This window comes from Ixodes scapularis, unplaced genomic scaffold (genome assembly GCF_016920785.2).
Source record: "Ixodes scapularis isolate PalLabHiFi unplaced genomic scaffold, ASM1692078v2 PGA_scaffold2__306_contigs__length_199485367, whole genome shotgun sequence".
Classification (NCBI taxonomy): Eukaryota; Metazoa; Arthropoda; class Arachnida; order Ixodida; family Ixodidae; genus Ixodes; species Ixodes scapularis.
In genome coordinates, this window is record NW_024609857.1 from 47,977,140 (window position 1) to 47,999,244 (window position 22,105).

The window sequence follows — 22,105 nt, forward strand, 5'->3', positions numbered from 1 at the left end:
AGTACCGATAGAGGCCCATTGGTGTATTGGTCAAATAGAGGACTACTGGTGTATTGGTTTATTAGAGGCCTATTTGTGTGTTTGGTTCAGTAGAGGCATGTTGGTGTATTGGTCCAATATCGGCCTACTGATGTATTTGCCCTTACTGGGACATTCTAATGGGCTACATCAATGGGCCTCTACTAGCACATTCTAATGGTGCCTGGAACATGTTCCCGAGTGCTATGCTCATCGTCACTTTATTTTAGTTCCCTCTATCTTTGCCTGACAACGTCATAGAAGTGTCATGCTGTTCCATGCCACGATCCTGGTGGTGGTAGAGCAGCAGAAGGCGGGTGCGGTAGGCCCCTGTTGTGCTGTAGCTCGTCTCCAGCTTGATAGTCCATGGAAGATTCAGCAGCCAGGAGTTGGGACGCTACAAGAGCGACACTTGTGTTTCCTATTATTCGCTGGAACACATAGGGCCAACCATTAGGATTGCGACATAACACAGCATCCAGCTCCTGCGACATAATTTGTCACCATTTTGGGGCTACCTTAAATGCATAAGCAGCATAGGATGGCCAAAGACAGCAGTCACAAATGCATTCAAGGCACTCTACTATAGGTTGTTTGCGCATGACGTCAATCCGCCATTTTGTTGTTAGTTTGGTTTTTGAAACAAATTTACTACATTGAAGGATTACATCGTAACCGGTTGAAATGATGTCAGCGGTGCTCTACGCATTTGAGAAGGCATGTATATCCTTGAAATGCTCGAGTTTGGCACATTCCACACAGATCGCAACAACAAAATGGTGGACGAAATCACGTCAGTGAAAACACCCTATACACTGTTCATTATGACTACTTTGCATAAACATTTTCAGATATATCCAGTGAAAACGATACAGTGCACAACTGTACAGAACATGCATAAACATACCACAACCGGGCAATAAAAATGGTGTTTTCGTCATTAAACTCAAAAGTGGTAAGCAAATGTAGTGTTCAAGATGACTGAAAACATTTGCAATAAGTTAGCTATTTCGTAAATTCTCATAGTAACAAAAAAAAATAAACATAAAAAGATAATGCATTGCTTTGTTTGCTTGTCATAATGACAATTGGTATGAGGTCTAAAGAGAACAGCCGTACACTTGTTGCAATGAAATTGACTCAAACTTGAAACTGCTAGACGAAGGTAACATTTTTTGTGAGAATGAATATTGCACTAAACATGTTTCTAGAGCAAATGTACAGCCTACTTCACTCGCTTCTATTACAGTTTATCTAGCGTGCCAAATTCTCTCCTGATGGTGCGACACACAGACTCCCACACCAACATTACCACCAGCCAGTGTTCTTCTGCAATGCGCAAGTGGTACATTACTGACGGCGCACATCGCACAGACGTCAGTAAGAATCGGTGCATACAGCTCACCTCCAAGGACAAGACAGGCTTGACAAAAAAAAAATGCATGTTTATCTGAGCAGGCCTGGCAATCGAGTGCTACCCTTTCACACGCTCTGAGCCAGCTAATGTCTTTCTCCTTTACTTGTCCACATGTCACACAACTCGTCAATTTGATGAGATGAAATCAACTCTGGTCATTTTTTCCAATACAGAGGGTGGCCACAATTTTAATTGATTCACCAGATGAACCATTGTATGTTGTTTTAATGGGTCTAAATTTTAAATTTTTTTGAAAAAATTCATTTTTTGATTCTAAGGTTTTCAGTTTTAGAAACTAATTATACACCTTTACACCAAATTTGATGACCATACGCCAAATAGTTACGTTGATATAAAATATTTTCAACGCATTGTGAGGCAGTAACAAAGTACAGGAGCTCAATGTTTGAATGCATTTTTCTCAGTTCTACTTTTTGCTGCAAATTTCATACGAAGGAATCTTTTGTTCGAAGGTGAAAGTATTCTGTTACCACATTCAAGATGTTTCTGAACTGAAATTTACTCAGGAATCGGGCTATCTACTTTATTTTGTTTTAAGTTGAAGTCCTCAGTGAGAAAAAACTTAAGTTTTCAAAAATTGACAGATGACAGATATGCATCTCATAGTTTGAGGTAATAACTCTTTCTGAAATATTTACATTTAAGTTATTGAAACTAGATAGCCTGAGGTCCCATATCCCCCACTTTATATTCAAGCAGTCAAAATGGTGCTTAATAGCTTGATTTGCATATCATAGATTCCTTAATGAAAAGTGACACATCATCTTATGCAGGTATGTAAATTTGTCCTAGAGAGCTGAAAGTTTGCACAGTACACCTACATCTGAAGCTAAATCTCCCCTGCAAATTTCATTCCGATCACTTGAGTAGTTCAAAAGTTTGACCTCTAGCCAGTGTCCCCCCTTAAGTTTCAAAAACAAGCTCCATGGGCAACAAAAAACATCCGATTGCCTGGTATTCCACTATGATAGGTGACATCAGCCACCTCACCCAATTTAAGGTGGAAACCCCAGGCTTCGGCGAATCCAGCCACACAAACGACGTCAAACCTGTCAGTGCCAAAGCCACTGCATTACAGTGCCCAGTAAGGTGTATTCACCCTCCTCCCACAGCACCCTAGGGAAGTATTTGGTTGCACTATTTTTAGGCATAAAAGAGATTAGAAAATATGAAGATACAATTTAAGCTTACTATGAAATTCTGAGCAAGTGTCCCCCCCAACTTCACTGCCAATTTCACATTTCCTCGCTGTTCCGGGAAAGCGCCCCCCTCCCCGCACCACACCCGTATCACGTACCAGCCTGATTGTGCCCAGGCAACACTGGCCTGCGAAATTCAGTCCAAGAATCCAATCCAATCCTACTTTGCAGCCCTATCTGCCCGGTCGCCATGCACCACTGTCGCTTTGTTTTGGGGTTGTCAGGTCGGCTATGCATTCTTTCACAGCGGCAAAGAAAATTGAGGTCGTCCAATGGCATTGTGAAAACGGGAAAAACATACACCTGACGTCTCGACACATCAAGCTCTACCGGATACGGGAATGGGACAAGAATTTTGAAAATTTGCTACAGCCAAACTACCAGAAAGTCAAACTTCGACGAAAGCTAAGTAACGGCACGCCGGTGTACAGCGAAAACGTGGAGGATGCACTCATACCTCGAGCGCGAAAGAAGTGCAGAATGAGCCATTGGCAACCGGCTTCTTTCTGAAGAGGTTGTCAAAATAGCCAACGGCACATAGTCTGCGGAATGCTGCAAACTTTTTCTTGTGACAGACTCTGAGGAGTCTTTTGGTGGTTTTGAAAGTGATTAACATAGCAGTGACAAATCTTTGGCCTAATAAAGTCTATGTTCTCAGAGATAAATAAAATACTAAATCCGTGTACACTGCGCTTTTTTTTTTTTCTTTTTCTGGTAGAAAAATTTTGTCGTTGCCATCTTGAATTTTGGTGCTCTTTCGGGATAGAGCTCCCCCCCCCCCCAGCCTAATTGCTAGTCGGGAGTGATTTTCGCAGGGGGTTCTACGCATGTGCATTCTTGACTTGCATATACAGTCACTGTTTACAGCTAAAAACGCGTTGCGGTTTGCCACAGCTGCTTCCACTGATTCCTCTTTTCGGCTTTAATGCAAAAAGCGGATATGGTGTGATAATCCTATGTGCCGCTACTGCATGGCAGGGTTGTTGCACCCTTTGTTTCGATATCAGCTCTCCTCACTTTGATACTTCATTTATGCCTAACAGCATTGGCATCGCCTGACTGGGACTTCTATTCAAGAAATACGATATCGATAGAGCGAGGTCACTACTGGCATTTTAAAAGAAAAGGACCAACGGTAAGAAAGGACAGAAAAAAAGAGAGGTATCGTTTCGAACAACCACTGGCTAGTTGGAATCAAAAATATGCCAAACAAAGTACGGTGACATATTGATGGATGCAGCATGTCACTCGGCACAGGCAAGTCATTTTGCGGTTCGTGCGGATGCTGATGAAGTTAAAAAGGAAATTATTTTATTTTCTAAACTAGAAGGATAGTTGTGTCGTGACTACTCATTCCTAATGTTTCACCTGACAGGCACAGATTGACGGCTCCTTTCTCTCCGCTTTCGGCCCCTGAGCGAAGAAAAAGCAGCCGTTGATTCCTTGCCCACCAGGCTTTAAAGATGACCAACGAAACCATAATCCGCAAGGTAGGAAAATGCCCCTCGCGCCCTCCTCTTGTCACCCTCTCCGAAAAATTATGTGACGGCAGGGGCTTCTTTTGTGTCGACTTTTTCTGTAGGGATAATCCTCAAAAAGCGCGAAATGAGCAGCTAGCCGCGAGCGCCACAACGACCTTGAGACGTCCAGGTGTCTTCCCTCGTCGACGCGGGCACGCTCAATCCGCGAGATTGAGGAAGCCAGCACGACCGAACGCTTTCTCTCATGAGCTGCAGGTCCGAGGCCGCTCGGTCGGTGGAGATCGAGGGGTCGTGGCGGTATGCTGGGTTCGTACCAGCAGCCGCTCGCTGGCATCGCGCGGCTGATGGAACCGTTCCCGTGTCTGCACAAGGATTGGCTTGCGCAACAAAAGGTTCAGGTCGTCGATAATACATTTATTTCCCAAACTTATAAATCAAGTGGCTTTCGCTAATCTCTTTATTACTGTTTGAAACACATCTCCTCTCATAGGTTGTTCATCCCATTTTGGACTCTCTCGCGTATTTATTCGTCCTTACCTCTGCCTGATGACTGTTTTATAACTTGATAAAGACCTTTAAATATTTGCGCGGGCTTGCGCGATGAACGCTGTCCCGGATTTAATATTGGAAAGATTGGCGTCAGGAGGGGCTAAACAAGCAAACCGAAATTCTTGCTTCTAATGAAGACGGCACGATCATAAGATAGGTCTTTGCTTCACTTGCCTCCACAATGCCCCATCGTTTGCTCTATTGCAACTTCTCAGTAACATAGCTGTATACCACATTTTACTCATGGTTACTATACATGTGGCCCTACAGGCTTTCCCGTTATGGGCGAGTCGACTTTTTAACGACCGGCGACTCTCCTAAGTGAGAATAAATATTATCACCTTCCCACAACATCCACACCTTTCTCTCCCCCCTCCCCTCCCTTTCCCGAGTTTTGGAGATATCAGGCCACTCCAGGAAGCAGCCTGCAGACGGCGTTTTTTGGCTACTCATTCTCAACACATTCAAACGTGGAAGTAAACACATCGCATGATTGACGCCCAGTTTATTTGCAACCTAAATAATGTGGCTCCACTGTTGGGACCCAATCAATTTCATCATCAATCATTATTTGTTACGATTTCATGGTGAAAGTGTGTTCGTCGTGATTACACAAAAGTGATGGATTCAAAGGGAGAAATAGCTCCTCGTATTTATTTTGCAGAAATACTCGCTCCTGTGACGCTCTAGTGCGTAAGGTCAAAGCACCCGAGGCACTGCGTAATACTTTAACAACTGTCGTTGACAATGAAATATTTGTGGGAAGTGCGTAAGATTGTTTACACCACAAAAGCATACCTAAACACAATAAAATATTGCAATTGCAAAAAAAAATATCAGCCTGCAAAAACCGTTCTTTCCTCTCTCTCTTTTTTTGTTCCTTCGCGCCACTACGAAAACATAGTGGCTGAGCAACGAAATTCTATCAAAACCTCGCTTCTTGGATAAAGGACACCAGGCTATATGGTAGTGATTTTGCCAGAGAGTTTGTAGAAATAGTAGGCGACCAATGAACCTAGGCTTCTGCACAGATCATGCCTGGGATATTTCAATTTTCCTTCCACGCGATTAGAAGGCAAGACGCTGGGAGGATTCATGTGCACTAACATGTTGCTTCTAAGAGAAAGTACCAGATTTATAGTGCATGTCAAATTAGATGTAAATAATTTAATCACTTTGCACAAACATTCCCGGCCTGGAGGATTTCCTATCTTATGATCGTGCCGTCTTCATTAGAAGCAAGAATTTCGGTTTGCTTGTTTAGCCCCTCCTGACGCCAATCTTTCCAATATTAAATCCGGGACAGCGTTCATCGCGCAAGCCCGTGCAAATATTTAAAGGTCTTTATCAAGTTATAAAACAGTCATCAGGCAGAGGTAAGGACGAATAAATACGCGAGAGAGTCCAAAATGGGATGAACAACCTATGAGAGGAGATGTGTTTCAAACAGTAATAAAGAGATTAGCGAAAGCCACTTGATTTATAAGTTTGGGAAATAAATGTATTATCGACGACCTGAACCTTTTGTTGCGCAAGCCAATCCTTGTGCAGACACGGGAACGGTTCCATCAGCCGCGCGATGCCAGCGAGCGGCTGCTGGTACGAACCCAGCATACCGCCACGACCCCTCGATCTCCACCGACCGAGCGGCCTCGGACCTGCAGCTCATGAGAGAAAGCGTTCGGTCGTGCTGGCTTCCTCAATCTCGCGGATTGAGCGTGCCCGCGTCGACGAGGGAAGACACCTGCAGGGGTGAGACAGGTGAAACAGGTTATGGAGCAATTTTTGGAGTAGAAAAATCTGGATTTTGGAGCAGCTTTGGAGACAAAATTCTTGTTTTGAAGCAGCAGTTTATGCATTTTGGAGCAACTTCGAAGCACAAAAGTCTACAGTTTGGAGCAGATTAGGAGCAGAAAATGTTAGAGCAGATTTCATCTATTGAAATCATAAAAAATAATATAAATCACATAAATGAGATTTTTCTTTTTCAATCATTATTTTTGTCCACCCTGGTTTTAACAAGTTATCAGAGCTGATACGTACCAAGATAAAATATATTTAAAAAAATTTAAAAAAAAAACGGAAAAGGCAAACGCTAGTTTCGTGCGCATAGATGAGGACAGGAAACACAGGCTTTCTGCAAAGTTAGGTGGGTACCAGGTACCTCATAAGCCTGAGGTACCTGGTACCCACCTAACTTTGCAGAAAGCCTGTGTTTCCTGTCCTCATCTATGCGCACGAAACTAGCGTTTGCCTTTTCCGTTTTTTTTTTTTATTTTTTTAATTGTAGTGCAGAACCTTTTAAAGCGGTGATTCAAAAGCATGAACAGGGAAGCACGGTTTACTACAACTAGACATCTATGCACGCTCGTAGAAAGCACCGTGCAGGTAGAAAAAAAAAACTCCCCACAAAAGTGAGTCACAAGGTAAATAGTGAAATGATAGGAAAATTATGAGCAGCACATGCACGCCAAATACGGGTGTGACCGGTTCATTCGATTGCTCACGCACTGGAAGCAAGTGTGCGATAACCGAAAGTACTCACGGCGACGGCGCCATCCATTTTGACGAGATAACGGATGCAAATGAACAATTACACAATGGAGGCGCTCAATAGCACTTTTAAGAAAAGGTTTACTCTCAAAACGAAAGGAAAATTTTTGTTAGCTCATCTTGATAGCCTGTGCAACGTACCTCTCGCGGCCAGACAGCAAGACCGCGTGACAGTGCACCGGTAGCATGCAGTCACAAATGACAGCGTAAAGTAGTAGGAAGAGGGGAGAAAATAGCACGTATCATAGGTATAGAAGGGTACTACAGCTGAAATCTTTGAATCCGGCGGTTGCTTGCGCCACCCTGTACACGTGCCGTGTACTTTACTACGACGAGATTGAGTGTTGCCAACCAAGCTCTCGTTTCCCGCTAAATCTAGTGCCGCCCCTAAATTTTTTTTCGTTTTTGAGTTACTTTTGGCACAGTGTGGCGCAATTTCGACCAACTTCGCGTTTTTGGCACAACTAGGCGCAGAAAACTGGGTTTGTATCAGATTAGCGCAATTGGGGCAGATGTCACACCCCTGCACCTGGACGTCTCAAGGTCGTTGTGGCGCTCGCAGCTAGCCGCTCACTGCACACTTTTTGAGGATTATCCATACAGAAAAAGCAGACACAAAGGAAGCCCCTGCCGTCACATGATTTTTGGGAGAGAATGAAAAGAGGAGGGTGCGAGGGGCATTCTCCTACCTTGCGGAATATGGTTTCGTTGGTCGGTCTTTAAGCATCAATGAGAAACTGCTTCTTAGCCTACGTGATTTTGTGGCAACCACATGAATTAAGAAAGCACGGAGGAAGTTCAACTTCTGCGAACAAACCAGAAATCTTGATGGTAGGCACTGCACATAAAAGAAAGCCCTCTTAACTATTCGCTTAATGCAGGCACATAAAAATCAGGTCCCTCAAGACATAGGCTAGTACTGTATCCAAACCGGTATATTCAGCTTTAAAAACTTTTTCGTGCTGGTTTAGCGACAGGCAAGTGAACCAGGTCAACTGCAGATAAATCAATGCACTATTACAACTTTCACTCGGATAGGTGTCACATAAGCAGACTTGCCAAGCTACAATGATGAAAATACTACAGGGGATGCCAAAAAACACTACTATTGTGTGAAGGAATACGAAAACTGATTTATACTTCAAAAACTTGGTTTAGTTAAGAAAAATGCCTCAACTAGGGCACAAACACATCATACATTGCACGAAATGTCTTATTCTTTAGAAGTAGAAGGTTGGGTCAACACTGAGGAAGTTTCAGCATATGCTTCTCTTAGGAAGTTGTTGTCGAACACTTGTTCATGGCACTTTCCAGACTGGCTGCATCTCACAACTAAGAACTGTTCAAGAGTCTTTTTCGACATAGAGGAGCGGAACTGCGTGTGTGCCTCCTTCACTTTGCTGAAAACTCTTTCTCCTGTGCCTGGTTTAACGAAGACGTTAAAGAGCAAAGTTCTTGCTCTTTAACGTCTCCACAACCGCTGTAAACGGCACGTTGTGTTCAATCAAAAATGTCGTAAATGGCATTCTGCTCGGGTAGTGTCGTAATCCGTTGATCGACTAAAGTACCCTCCAAGCTTCTCGTTGGTTTCATCTACATTTGCAGAGCCCTTGTGTTTTTTTCTATTCAGATGACAGAATGTCCCGGCGACCAACGTGCGAAATGTTGACATCGCAGCGACAGACTACAAAATGTGAACATTTCGCCCTTGCGCGATGTCTTCAGAAATGGAAAGTCGGATAAATAGCTGGGAATAAACACTTGCAAGTATTTTTTTCCCGCCATCTTGTAGCAAAGATGGTTTCAAGGGATCATGAGTAAAAGTTCCAGTAACACAACGTACAACGTTCGCCACAACAAAGGAGATTTCTAGTTTTGGATTCAGATGGATGGATGGATGTTAGACGCTCAGCTCAGTAGCGGCTATACCACCCCTTACATCACTGGAGCGGTAGCCTGCGCCCCCTGGCATACAAGTCATTATCCAGTGTTGCCAACCCCAACTTGTAAACAAGTGAGATGCAGCTTAAACAAAATTATCTTTTTCTTTACAGGGGGGTGCGGAAAATTATACAAATATTGTTGTTAATACGATAACCTCAAGAAAGCGCTGGAAAGCAGACACTTTACGATAAAATCGTAAAACTTGGCAGGTATGCATAAGCATAACAGAACAAATGACATGTAGCTTAAATTTTCTTTACGGTCAAGGTGGTTCGAAAAAGGCATGAATTGAACCGTAGCAACTAAACAGAGTTGGCGACACATTAGAAATGAGTAAACACAATACAACTATCCTCCTAATTTAGAAAAACAACTGCATCTCAATGTTGTGAAAATGTTGATTGGGGCGAAGCTCTGGTGGTGCTTGTCTGCGTAGACGCTGAGCCGCAGGATGCCGAGCCTTTCATTCGTTTTCATCCATGTCACGCTGCGGTCAAATGCTCAAATGCGCATATAACCACATTCCATACCACCCATTCTCTTTCTGACATGGATGAAAATGAACGAAAGGCTCGGCATGCTGCGGCTCAGCGTCTACGCAGACAAGCACCACCAGAGCTTCGCCCCAATCAACATCATTCACCACGTAAAGATGCGCTTTTTTTTTGTTTTTTTTTGCCTTACACAACCTTAGGAACACGTGCTCACGTGCTCGTGAGCACATGAACTCACGAGCGAAGCACGAGCACCCGACGCCAAACATGGCTAGCCCCTAACAAAAAAAAAATAAAAGCCGCTTACAGCTCCCTGTAATGCTGAATTAGAGTGCAGCTCTTGAGGAGGAGGGGAGGGTACTAAGGGTGACATTTTCTTTTTTTTTTTTTTTTGGGGGGGGGGGGGTTACGTGACCAGGGGGAGGGGTCACGTGACCCCCACCCCCGCCCCATCTTGAGGTCACGTGACCCCCAAGGTCACGTGATCCCCCTCCCCGAGGTCATGTGGGGGTCACGCGGCCTTCCAGAGAAATTTTTTCTGTAGATTTAGCGGGAAAACTTTTCCGCTAGATTTAGCGAGGAGATTTTTCTGCTAGATTTAGCGGGGAAATTTTTCAGCTGGATTTAGCGAGGAAATTTTTCCGCTAGATTTAGCGGAGAAATTTTTCCGCTAGATTTAGCGGGAAAACTTTTCCGCTAGATTTAGCGAGGAGAATTTTCCGCTAGATTTAGCGGGGAAATTTTTCAGCTAGATTTAGCGAGGAAATTTTTCCGCTAGATTTAGCGGGGAAATTTTTCCGCTGGATTTAACAGGGAAATTTTTCCGCTAGATTTAGTGGGGAAATTTTTCCGCTAGATTTAGCGGGAAAATTTTCCCAAAATGCAACGCGCGGTTATGGCGACGGGGACGCCGCTCACGCCAGAAACGGGCGCCTAAGAGCTGCGCTCTAAAAGAATCATCATCAACAATTAGAATTTCCTGCTTACCCTCATCAGCATCCGCATCAACTGCAGGATGACTTGCCTGTGCCGAGTGACCTGCTCCATACATCAATATGTCACCATACTCTTACAAAAACTAAAATTTCTTGGCTAGATTCCCGATTGCTACTAATTAGTGGTCGTCCGAAACAATACCCCTAGTTTTTTGCCCTTCCTTACTGTCGGTTCATTCCTTTCAATATGCCAGTAGGGATCTCACTTGGTCGACATTGCGTTTCCTGAGGGAATAACTTTCTTTTAGGCGATGTGAGGCCGTTAGGCATCAAGTTTCAAAGTGAGGAGAGCCGACACTGGTACAAAGGGTGAAAGAAGCCAGCTATGCAGTGACAGCGTTTATGATTATCACACCATATCCACTGTTGTGTGCGTTACAGCCAAAAAGAAGGACAAGTGGAAGCGACCGCGGCAAACCGCGGTACCTCTTTAGCTGTAGACAGTGACAATATATGTGAGGCAATTGCGAGTCAAAAATGTGCATGTGTAGAAAGAGGCCTATGCGAAAATCACATTCTAAACCAACAAATGCCTTCCATGATCGCAAAGTTTCTCAACTCTCGTGTAAGGTGGCGTGTAGTGCGGTGAAGAGGCGCTAAGAAACAATGCCAGGTTGCAACAAAGGCAACTCATCTTCAACATTTTTTTTTTCTTGCTTTAGAAAAAAGATTATTTTGAATAAACTTTCAGAAATTAAAGACAAACTCTTCTTCCAATGTCGGTATCTTTCACATTTGTACTCTGACAACGTCATAATAAAATAAATGCATGTTTAGGCAAAAAAAAAAAAAAAGAAAGACTTTTTCACAACTTTAGAATATTTTTTTTTCCCATGAGGTATTTCGTTATGCGGCTTCAAACATTTTTTTTTTTTATTTGTAAAATGTCTACAGGGCTTTCAATAGCAAAAAAAACTTATAAATACCAGGTGCAGAGCGATAATTAAACAAAAAAGATGAAGAAAATTGCAAAAAAAAAAGGTTTTTGATGAGGTTTCTAAAACTATTTTAACAATTAAAGTTGCATAAACATCACAACATAGCAAGGTAAAAGCCATTCGAATTTCATAAAATAAAATCCGAGGCATTTTGAAAAAAATTAGACTTTCACTCCTTTATTGAATGCCTAGTTGTATGCCCATTTAAGAAATAAAGACACGCTCACGCCGTAAAAAAAATGTTTTCGGCAAAAATATTTTAGGGAACATGTAAATAAGGAAACAACATAAAAGGTCTTTTCTGTTTTTCCTTTAATTATATTTTACCCCTACCAGCACGCTCTTCATTCCAAGTATTTTAGGAAAAGGTTACGGACTTTGGGGTAAAGAGCCATGAATTTTCTTTTTAAAATGGGAAATGGTCAAGCGTAACGTCTGGGATGTTTGGCGTGGAATGAGCCCCATGCCAACAGTTGCCTAAGCGGCAAGATTGAAGAAAGAAAAGATTGGGCGGTAAGTAAGAAAAAAAGGAGGGAATAAGTCAGAAGGAAGTGACCTAGAAGACAGGAAAGTGGGCAGACAAATGACTTCAGACCTAGGTGGGCTGTAGTTGTGGAGAGAGATGTACTATTCGAGGTGAGAATTGCAGAGAGAAAATGTCTATTTCTAACGGAATGACTAGTGGCATAAGGTGTGCAGATAATTAAGGCTTTTAACATGTGTAGTTTTCCTGGAAACATAGAAGCCCCGTTTCTTAGCTTGTTAGACCCTGTAATCGCATGTCTCTGTCAACAACCACAACACACCTCTTTGTGGTCTAGGGTTAAATCTCAGCACTCAGTTTCCCATCTTCTAGGTCATTTTTCTCCTTCTCACTTTTGGTCAGCTACCTCATTTTTCTCTCCCTCTTTACTGAGCCCACCGCTGCAACCGTCGTGGTTCTTGAGGACCTTCAATAAATGCTCATGCTGCCAGTTCATCAATGTCTCTATTTCCCTTTCTCCTTAAAGCATGTGTATGGTATCATCATGATAAATGAACATGGCAGCTTTGCTGACCTAAAATTATGGCTTGTTAATTGTAAAGACGCATAAATGTAGGTTTGGTAAAACTGAAAGTAAATACCCATCATATCTGTAGCCAGGCATTCCGAGCGAGGTGGTCACGGGCAATGTCCATCAGCCTCTGTGATAGGCAACGTCCAATTACTTTCTGACAAGCAAGTACTTCCTCCTTTGAAAGTTCTTTTCCCTCAGGTGTGTGCCATTGTTGTTCCAGGTAGAAGTTGAGAAACCTAAAAAAATTTAAAGCAGTCCTATAACGTGAGCAAATAAATGCTGTCATATTTGACTGTCACTATCTTAGATCACTTTGTCATTGCAGTAGGTTCCTAAAACTAGATACAATTTGTTTTATAACTAAAAGCACTGGGCAAACCATTGCAAATCCTTTTGATTTCAGGGTTGTTTGTGCAATTAATAGTGGATTTGGACAACATAAACAAAAATATTGAGAACACAATAAATTCCTATGATTGGTCAAACCTGACAACCCCAGAAATAGTTGAAAGCTAGATAATAAGGCTTCAACTGGTATGGGCTGCGATGGAGATCCAAGACTAAGGAAAAGGAGAAACAGCTCCCCCATGTGTCTAGTTTTCCACTGCCTAGAGCTGCAACATGAAATTAAATGCCTCCATATTAAATCAGAGAAATTTAATAATGTTGCTATCAGCTCTAAATCTCTGGGATCCATTGGAAAATTTTATTCATTTTGATCAAAAATTCATCTTTTTTTTTTTTTGTTATCCTACGTTTATTTTGAAAGAGGGAAGGGGAACAAAAGCTTTGCTGCGTGGTCATTTTGAGTGCCAAGAGCTATTTGTTCTGTGCACAATGAATCTCAAAATGCACAAAATTTCTAAAATTTCAAGTATGACTATCTATTGCAAGTGACAGCCAGCACATGTACACTCCAACAACTGAACAATGACTATGAGATGCTGGCAATGGCAGCAGCTTGCACAGTTCATTTGTCGTTATTTGCATTTGTGAGGCTAGCTACGTATCATAGCTATCAAAGGCTACATACAGGCCTTTGATAGCTATGAGAGCACAGAGCATAATTCTCCCAGCTGTCCGAATTTAAAGGCACTTATGGTAGCTGCATTATTCACAATGAGAGAAATCAACAATTTACGAACATCAGAAGCAACAAATGGCAATAAAAATTTTGTGTTACAAGCGATTTAAAGGGAAAGCATATGTACTAAAGGACTGAACACTCATTGAGGAAATAATGAGATATCTGGAATTTCCAGTTTGCTACAATGGAAAGGTGCTTTACAATGCAATATGTGTGCACTGCTGATGCCAGGCTATTACTCCTCAACCCCATTCTACTATGGGTTCTAAAGCCCTCTACCGGCTTAAAAAAAATATAAATAAGCCAACAGACAGTGTTGAAATAAACTTTCCACAAAGGTGTCTTTAGGTGGTGCATTTCTCATACTAAAATTTCATGAGAGCCACTTTTAGAGCAAGCCAACCGCCCCTCCCCTAATACAGTAAGTTAAAAAAAAAAAATTTAGATTTTTTTAAGAGTAAAGCTATACGCACTCCGGAGTGCGCTTCGCGCGGAAATGGCTATACGCACTCCTCCGAGAGATCATGCCGCTCGGGCCACCCTTTTCGAACGGCGCGTGAATCACTGGGGCGCTCGTTAACACAGCCCCCCGCCTGCATTCACGCCGCTTCGCGGCGACAGTATCGGCTGCTAATTACAAAGCGTAACCAGTACACGCCGCTTCGCGGCGTCCAGCCGGCAATCCAAGCCCCGCTGTCCCCGATCGCACCTCCGGAAAGGGAGTCCGCTACCATTTAGTTCTGCGAAGTTTCTCGAAAATATTCGATTTTTTTTTTTTTTTTTTTACTGTTCATCGCAAAAAAGGAAATATCGCCAAATGCCTACAAAACAAAATGTCTGAGAAAAAAAAAAAAAAAAAAGTTGGTTTACCGCGGATCGAACCCGCGACCACTTGCGTATGAAACGGACATCCTAACCCCTATGCCATGGCACCGCTTAGGAATCTCGTTGTGTCCACTCTTTTTTTACGAGAAAAGCGGAGTGCGTATAGCCATTTCCGTCCGAAGCGCACTCTGGGGTGCGTATAGCTTTACTCTTTTTTTAAACGCAAAAGTCAACTATGCATCGCTGTATGCTCAGTTTCGGCCCAAATGTAGCTCTAGAGGTCCCAACCGGATGCCAAAATTACAGAACCAACCGATATCTTGTTCAAAATACGTTTTCAGTAACTTGCGCCATTCAGCTCCATTTATTCAACGGCTCCAGCAGCCAGCATTTGTCTATCGAAACTTTCAAAAAATCACTCACAACTTTCGAGATAACGGTTGGTTCTGGAACGTTGGCCTCAGGTTTGGACCTCTAGGGCCACATTTGGACGGAAACTAAGCACTCGACAATGCATAGTTTATTTTTGCAAAAAAAAAAAAATATATATATATATATATACAGGGTGTCACAAAAGAAAATTTACACGGTCTTTTTTACCGCAAAAATAAACTAGGCATCGCCGAACGCTCATTCTCCGCCCAAAGGTAGAGCTAGAGGTCACAACCAGATGCCAAAGTTTCAGCCCGATCCGATAACTTATTCAAAAGTTATTAGTGATTTTCTGAAAATTTCAATGGGAAAATGGCGGCCGACGGAGTTTTCAAACACATGGGGCTCTATGGCACCAGAAACCGAAAACAGGCAAAAATGGGCTCCATTTTCCCATTGAAATTTTCAGAAAATCACTTATAACTTTTGATTAACTTATCGGATCGGGCTCAAACTTTGGCATCTGGTTGTGACCTCTAGCTCTACCTTTGGGCGGAGAATGAGCGTTTGGCAATGTCTAGTTTATTTTTGCGGTAAAAAAGACCGTGTAAATTTTCTTTTGTGACACCCTGTATATATAATAAAAATTTCGAAGGGTGACACGCTCTATTCTAAAATATTAATGCGGGGAGGGGTCGGATACTCGGTCTCGACCCGGCTCTTTTGAGCTTTTGAGGCACCAGAGAAAGCCGTCGCTGGACGAATTGGAAATGAGTACTGAGTCAGCGCTCCGCATCGTGCCAAGTTTGAGCCGTCTGTTGATGCAATCGTCATGTCCAATCTGTGACCATTGTTGGTCTTCGCTGATGAGGACATCTCTATCAGCATTACGGCTTTGTCGCCGTAATGCTGAAGACGACAAGGTTTGCCGAGAAAACATTCTGATGGCCAAAGGAAGCAAATCGTGCTCACCGTAGTGGCAACCGGACAGGGTCACTGGCTTGCCCCAGCGTGGGCTTTTCTTGAACACACTGATCGTGGAGAAACCTTGAAACTTTGGTAAACTCGGAGAAATTGGAGCATTTTCACATCCTCAAGCATTTCCCAGCCCCACCCGAGACACTTTGAGAAAAGATCGATGGATGGACAGATGCTAACCTGGCGAACCTGGCAGAGCCGTGTAACCTGGCTAACGGCTCTGTGGACCTGGACTGTACTGTTATACCCTTGATAATGGGCGGTAGCTTGCGCCACCTTTCCTAGGTACCTTGTTTTGATAACCACTGCTCATGGAAATAGCGAGCGCTCGCAGATTTGGGACTACTTCCATAAATCCGTGCAAGCAACACTGCGCGCGTTGCACTCTTCAGGGTAGAGCACTATATAGCTCCTTCGGAGCAGAGTAGCGCCAGTAGCGCAATCTAGAACGCCGCCTCTCGGCGACTAGCGGCGAACGCCCGGAGGTTCCAACTGCGGTCACAAATGCATGGAGAACGCGAGAAAATCGTTGTTTCTCCAGTATTGTGCGAATGTACGGAATCGCAATGATTTTTGACATAATAATGGAACATTTTAGAATAATTTGCGCTAAGTTTTGTGCCCCGCAAGGACCTGACTTTTTTTTTAAAAATTGCCTGAGCGGCATTATGCAGCAGACGACACGGCGACGTCACACCATTCACGTGACCCGCTCCGGCCAACCCGAAAAGCCCATCTCCGCTGCGAGGAAAAATCGTCTGCTTCAAACGCCATTGCCTTGGAAATTGCCTTCTCAAAATTTGCACACGCATCCGATATAGTTAAAACTTTGATAAAATGTTTAGTGCTTTACTAACTTCACGACAGACTAGTTTTGAAAAGTGTGAACTCGCCGTTCATTGTTTAATCAGCCGTGTTGTGTCGATCTCCATGTATTCTCCCATAGGGCGGGCCGCCTCCTGGAACCCTGAGTACCACGTGACTCGCGCCGAGCCGCTCTGTCGGCCATGTTGTCGGCAAAACACGGGGTTCAAAGGATTGCGTTACTCTGCTCCGTAGGAGCTATATAGTGCTCTAGGTCAGGGAGGAGAGCGGCATGATTTCGGTTTCGATCGACACATCGAGAAGGAATCATACAAAGAGCATGGATTATCAACAGCCGTTATCTCACGTTTCCTGGTCCCGACCGCATCGTTTTGGGTCTCTAAACTAAACTAAATGGCCAGACCTCGAAGCTTCAGCACAAGCGCGAACCATACGTAAAGCTTGTCTTATTGACACATGTTTATTTTTGCACTCGACCCTTCACCCGCGACTCCGACAAATCGTGAAAATTGAAGCGGACGCTTCTATTTTTACGGTCTATCGGAGTCGTGAAAATTTTTACGATCACGACTGCTCTCCTCTTCAGATTGACGTCACAGGCCACCTGCGTCTGGCTCACCTCGCCAACGCCCTCGCGTACCGCCGTCGCCTCGGCTCGAAGGCCAAGGAGGTCCGGCTTTGGGTGGATTTGGGACATTCCTGCGTCGAAGGGTGCGTTTCGCCCGCCTCGGATCTGCTTTCTTTGTCGAGATTCACTTTCGTCGTGATGGCGTCCGATGCGGTTCCGTATTGTGAGCGGAGGCTGGGTTATGGAGAGTATCTTGAATGTTGCAGACGGGATAGGAGGAGGTTCCCGGAACCTCACAAGGATTTGTGTCGGGAGGATGCGGTGCTTTTTAGGCAGTTGCAGGTGATGTGTGTGTATACCCCGGTGTTGGGGAGACATGTGGACCCAGGGAATTTTGAGAGTGACTTGTGCAGGGTATGTAAGGACAGTCGGGCAACGCTGCAGCATATTGTGTGGGACTGTGAACAACGGGGGCATGAGGCATCGGGGACCCAGGACTGGCCGGAGGGCTTCAAGGATGGTGTGATGTGTGTGGACTATTGGAGGGACAAAGGGGTTTCGTCCAGCGAACCCGGCGCTTGCTTCACCTGCAGACTGTGCGTAGGTGTGTTGGTGAAGGGGTGACGGAGGGGTAGGCGTTTTCGCAGGACCAATAAAGAGGTTTTCCACCACCACCTTGAGCAATTGACCGACAGCCAACAGAGCGTGTGAGTGGCTCTCCGGACCCACGTGATAAGCAGAGCAAGGCCGCCGTGGAGGAAGCGAGGGGGAGATTTGACGGAGGGAAGCTTCCCCCCGGGAAGAATTGACGGAGGGAAATTTCCCTCCGACGGCCGGAAGCGGATCGCGGCAGAGCGCGGCACGATTTGCCGGAGTCGTGGGTTTTGTAGTGTCCTGTTTGGACACCCCTTTAGCGTTTCGAGGTATGGTGGACGAGCCACTGATGGGAATCTCGACGCTGCGAAGCGCAGGGATTTTGCTTGTGCACGAGTCAACACGCTGCAACAACCAATAAGTTCGCGTAAACCGAGCTCGCAACTTTACATTGGTGTTGCTGGTGAGCAAGTGTGTATTGTCCATTGACGAAATTATTTTTAGCAACAGTCGGGCACTTGCGTGAAGAATGTCGCACAGTTCGGCGGACAACTCGTATCGAAACCAAAACTGAGTGGCCAACTAGTTCCCACAGTGCACTGCGTGGTATTTCGCCGCGATGGGGCGCGTCGGTTTTGGAAGAAGTCCGCCCTAAAGCCCCTCGATGTGTTTGCGCTCGTCTTGCAAGTAGCGTCAAATGCGCGAGTGCACGAGGCCCATGTCTTGAGCGGCCCTTGGAAGCAAATGGCGGCGCAGCACTGAAATGAGCGGGCCTTGGAAGCGAATGGCGGCGGAGCACCCGCTCATGGCACGTGTCTCGAGCGCTTGCACAACAATGGTTGGCGGTACTTGTAAAAAACGCTTTTATCAAGGGGCTTTAGTCCGCCCCCGTGTGAACTGGGAACGGGAAAGGCATTTGAAGTCCGACTGGGAATCGCTCCAACCAGTTACTTTCCTAACTGGTCCCAGTTCACTCCATTCCCAACTGGGAGTCAAACAGTTGACTCCCAACTGGGAATGGTTCAAACCAGTTGACCCCTCAGCTGGTCCCAGTTGGACTCCTATTGGTCCCAGTTGACTCCCAACTGGGAATGGTTCAAACCAGTTGACCCCTCAGCTGGTCCCAGTTGGACTCCTATTGGTCCCAGTTGGTACCAGTTAGTCCCAGTTGAAACCAGTTGAGGTGCCAACTGGTCCCAGTTAGAAATTTTCGCCTGGGCGCTAGCTTAAAAATTCCAAGCGCATTTAGCGGTTGCTAATGACTATACGATTTGTTATGTGCTTGCCTTCTTCGTGACTGAGTGTGCCGAGATAATTTCAGAACCACCGTTCAGACACAGATCTTGGATGTCGGTAAAAGCTCATACAAAAAGGATTCGCGGAGAGTAGGGCAGGCTTAAGAGAAGCTGATCGAGATAAGCTCACCGGAGATAAGCTCACCGGAGATAAGCTCACCGGAGATAAGCTAACCGGAGAAAAGCTCACCGCAAAACCGGCAGATGCGGAGAAAGGCTGACCATTTTTTTTTAAACTTGGCGGATTTTGCGTCAAACGTGGCAATTTAACACAATTCGCATTCATCACTTCATTAAAAATAAATCAACTTTTTTTTTGCAATATTCTTGAGGTTCATTGTGCTTATTTACTAATTCCTCAGATATTAGTAATCTCTCATTCTGTATATTAATGAAGCCGCAAGTATAAAATCAGAACATCGTACACCGGTAAAAGAAACAACAATTTATCGACAGCTGACAGTGCGCCGTCGGTAGCTCTGTCAGATAAAGAGGTTAAATTTTTGCAAGCTAATATGACTAGCGGTGTGTGAACCGTTTCAGCTCCAAATATTGTGTAGTGCCTAATGTATAAGTAGGTCTTCGCTAATGTAATCAGTGGCAGCTACGCTGTTCTCTTTCTGTTAATTTGACTAACAAACCTTTAGTTTCGAGAACAGCTTCGTCCGGTCGTGTTTGTTGTCTTCACTCCGTCGTCGTCGTTTGAGCTGTTTTCATCATGTAAAACGCTTACCAACTCGCCCTACTCGCTACCTTACAGAAGACAACTTCTTATGTAGGTCACGAGTAACAACGGTGACAGTGTGCAGCTCTGAAGGTCATGGGTGGTTCGCTGCAAGAAGGGCACTATCACACAAAGGCAACGTGTGGAAACACCAGCACGAACGGCTAGAAAAGAAAATGTTCATGTCCGTGGAAGAAGAACCCTCGATATCCTACTGACCGTTTTATCCTGTTTTCAAAGGTTAACAAAAGCTTCAAAGATAATTTCAGGCACAGCGTTGTTGCGTGCGCACTTTCGAATTTTGGGCATTTACAGTTTTGAGTTTTAGGCTTTAGGCAGACGTACATTATTAAGTTATCAAGCTTTTTCCTGTTCTTCAAGTTTATAAAGTTTTCAGTTAGGCTTTAGTTGCCAAGAAAGTAAGCCACAAAAAACACTCGCCCGCAATTATTAATTTGGGAGCAGGATACCCAAAAAGTTTAACAAATAGTATAGAAAATGACATTTTCTTTTTTACAAAGCTGACGAATTTTAATGACAATAAATTGATATATGTTACGCATAATCACGCAGCCTCCATATCGGTGAGCTTTTCTCTGCATCCTCCGGTTTCGCGGTGAGCTTTTTTCTGGTATTCGAGGCTTGTTAGCTAGGGTAGCTAGCCGATCTCGGCGTTTGCGAAAACGTAATCTCCAATTGGCATAAAAGTTCAGTGGGAGATATATGACGACAAGAGGACGACTTCATACCAACTTCTGTGCAGTCATGCGCCGACGCTGGGCTCAACTGTGAGTATCCTGTGAGGATGGGCTTGTTTGCTCAATGAGGTAACACGAGGCGGATGTTTGGCAAACAAAATCTCAAAGATACAATCGGGGGATGAAGGGACTAAGTGACGTCTTACTACGTCTGCATACGCAGGCACAATGTCCGGCATGTCGGGAACCAAAAAAAAAAAAAAAAGCGCCTCAGTCTTCCTTCTATATCGCTCGAGAATGCTTACGAGTATTGTACATTCGTGGGAAGTCGGACAATTGAGAACGGAAGCAGCGCATTCGGTCATGCGTCGTGATGGCGTAATTGAAGCTCCTCAGTCGAAACCGAACCTGAGTGGCCAACTAGCTCCCAGGGTGCACTGTGCGGCAATTCGCCGCTACGGGGCACTTCGAGTTTTGGAAGGCCCCTGATCAGCGATGATGAGCTGTTGTGTGGTATTCTGTAAACCGCCTAACGACGGAAAAAAGACGTACCTTCGCTCCATTGCCACTGGACGCTGGATCAAGTTCGTTTCTGGACCGCGAGTGCCGCAAGTTACAGATACAGTCGTCAGAGTAAAGTAAAAAGTTGCTCAGAGGCACATACGGCTTCACGCACATTGCAATTCCAAAACACATCCACACGGCGTCGATTCTTGATCGGTATCCAAGCGTACGTGCGAAGGCACAGAGACGCACCACTTCAGCATGCCAAGGAAGCTTTCATCACGCCGCGAAACCAGCTCAACTTTCTTTCGACAGGTTGTGCATTTTTTCTGTGGCACTGCGCTTCCGTAAAAATTTCCACGTGTTCTCAACGGCAAGTCTCACCGCTTACACAGGGTTTTAAAAAAATTCTTTGGCAAATGACAACGAACGAGTAGAAAACGTGTGTTCAGCATGCTGACTCGAGCCTCCGCAACGCTTGCGAGAACGCGATTTCGCCGCATGCAAGATGGCCGTCCCGTAGCCGCACTCGCACTGCATGGACCAAGCGGGGTAGCTTCTCTTTGCCTTCCGATGGCTCACCAGCCCGACGACCCGGCGTACTACTAGCCGTGTACAGCACGAAACACGTCCTGCTGAATGAGCACAGCCAACACCACCTAGAATAATCAAAACCTCCGCATTGCCTCCTCTCCGTTCATGAAAAGTCATCACAGTCAGCCTTCGACACGTGGATTGAACACAAGCCCCAGCCGAACTCCGACGCAGCCCTCGTGCCCAATCTCAGGCCTCTATCAATCTGACTGGGATGATGGTGCGATCACATTGCGGAGGGGCTTATCTAAGTGGTGTTGGCACAGCTCGTATTTACTAGCTTATATATATAAGTAGGCTTCGGTGTTTTCGGATAAATCAAAATAACACCCGCCAGTCAAAATATTGTCAATTCGAATTTATCCGATAAACTC

At 44.6% G+C, this 22,105-nt stretch overlaps 1 long non-coding RNA gene across 1 annotated transcript; it reads right to left on the bottom strand.

The window, feature by feature from the left end:
• Positions 1 to 223: 223 nt before the first annotated feature.
• On the bottom strand, positions 224 to 12,898 carry LOC120840388. The gene is made up of 2 exons (XR_005715532.3): positions 12,735 to 12,898; positions 224 to 449 (listed from the first exon to the last, which is right to left on the bottom strand). It is a non-coding gene; the product is annotated as an uncharacterized LOC120840388 (long non-coding RNA).
• Positions 12,899 to 22,105: the final 9,207 nt, after the last annotated feature.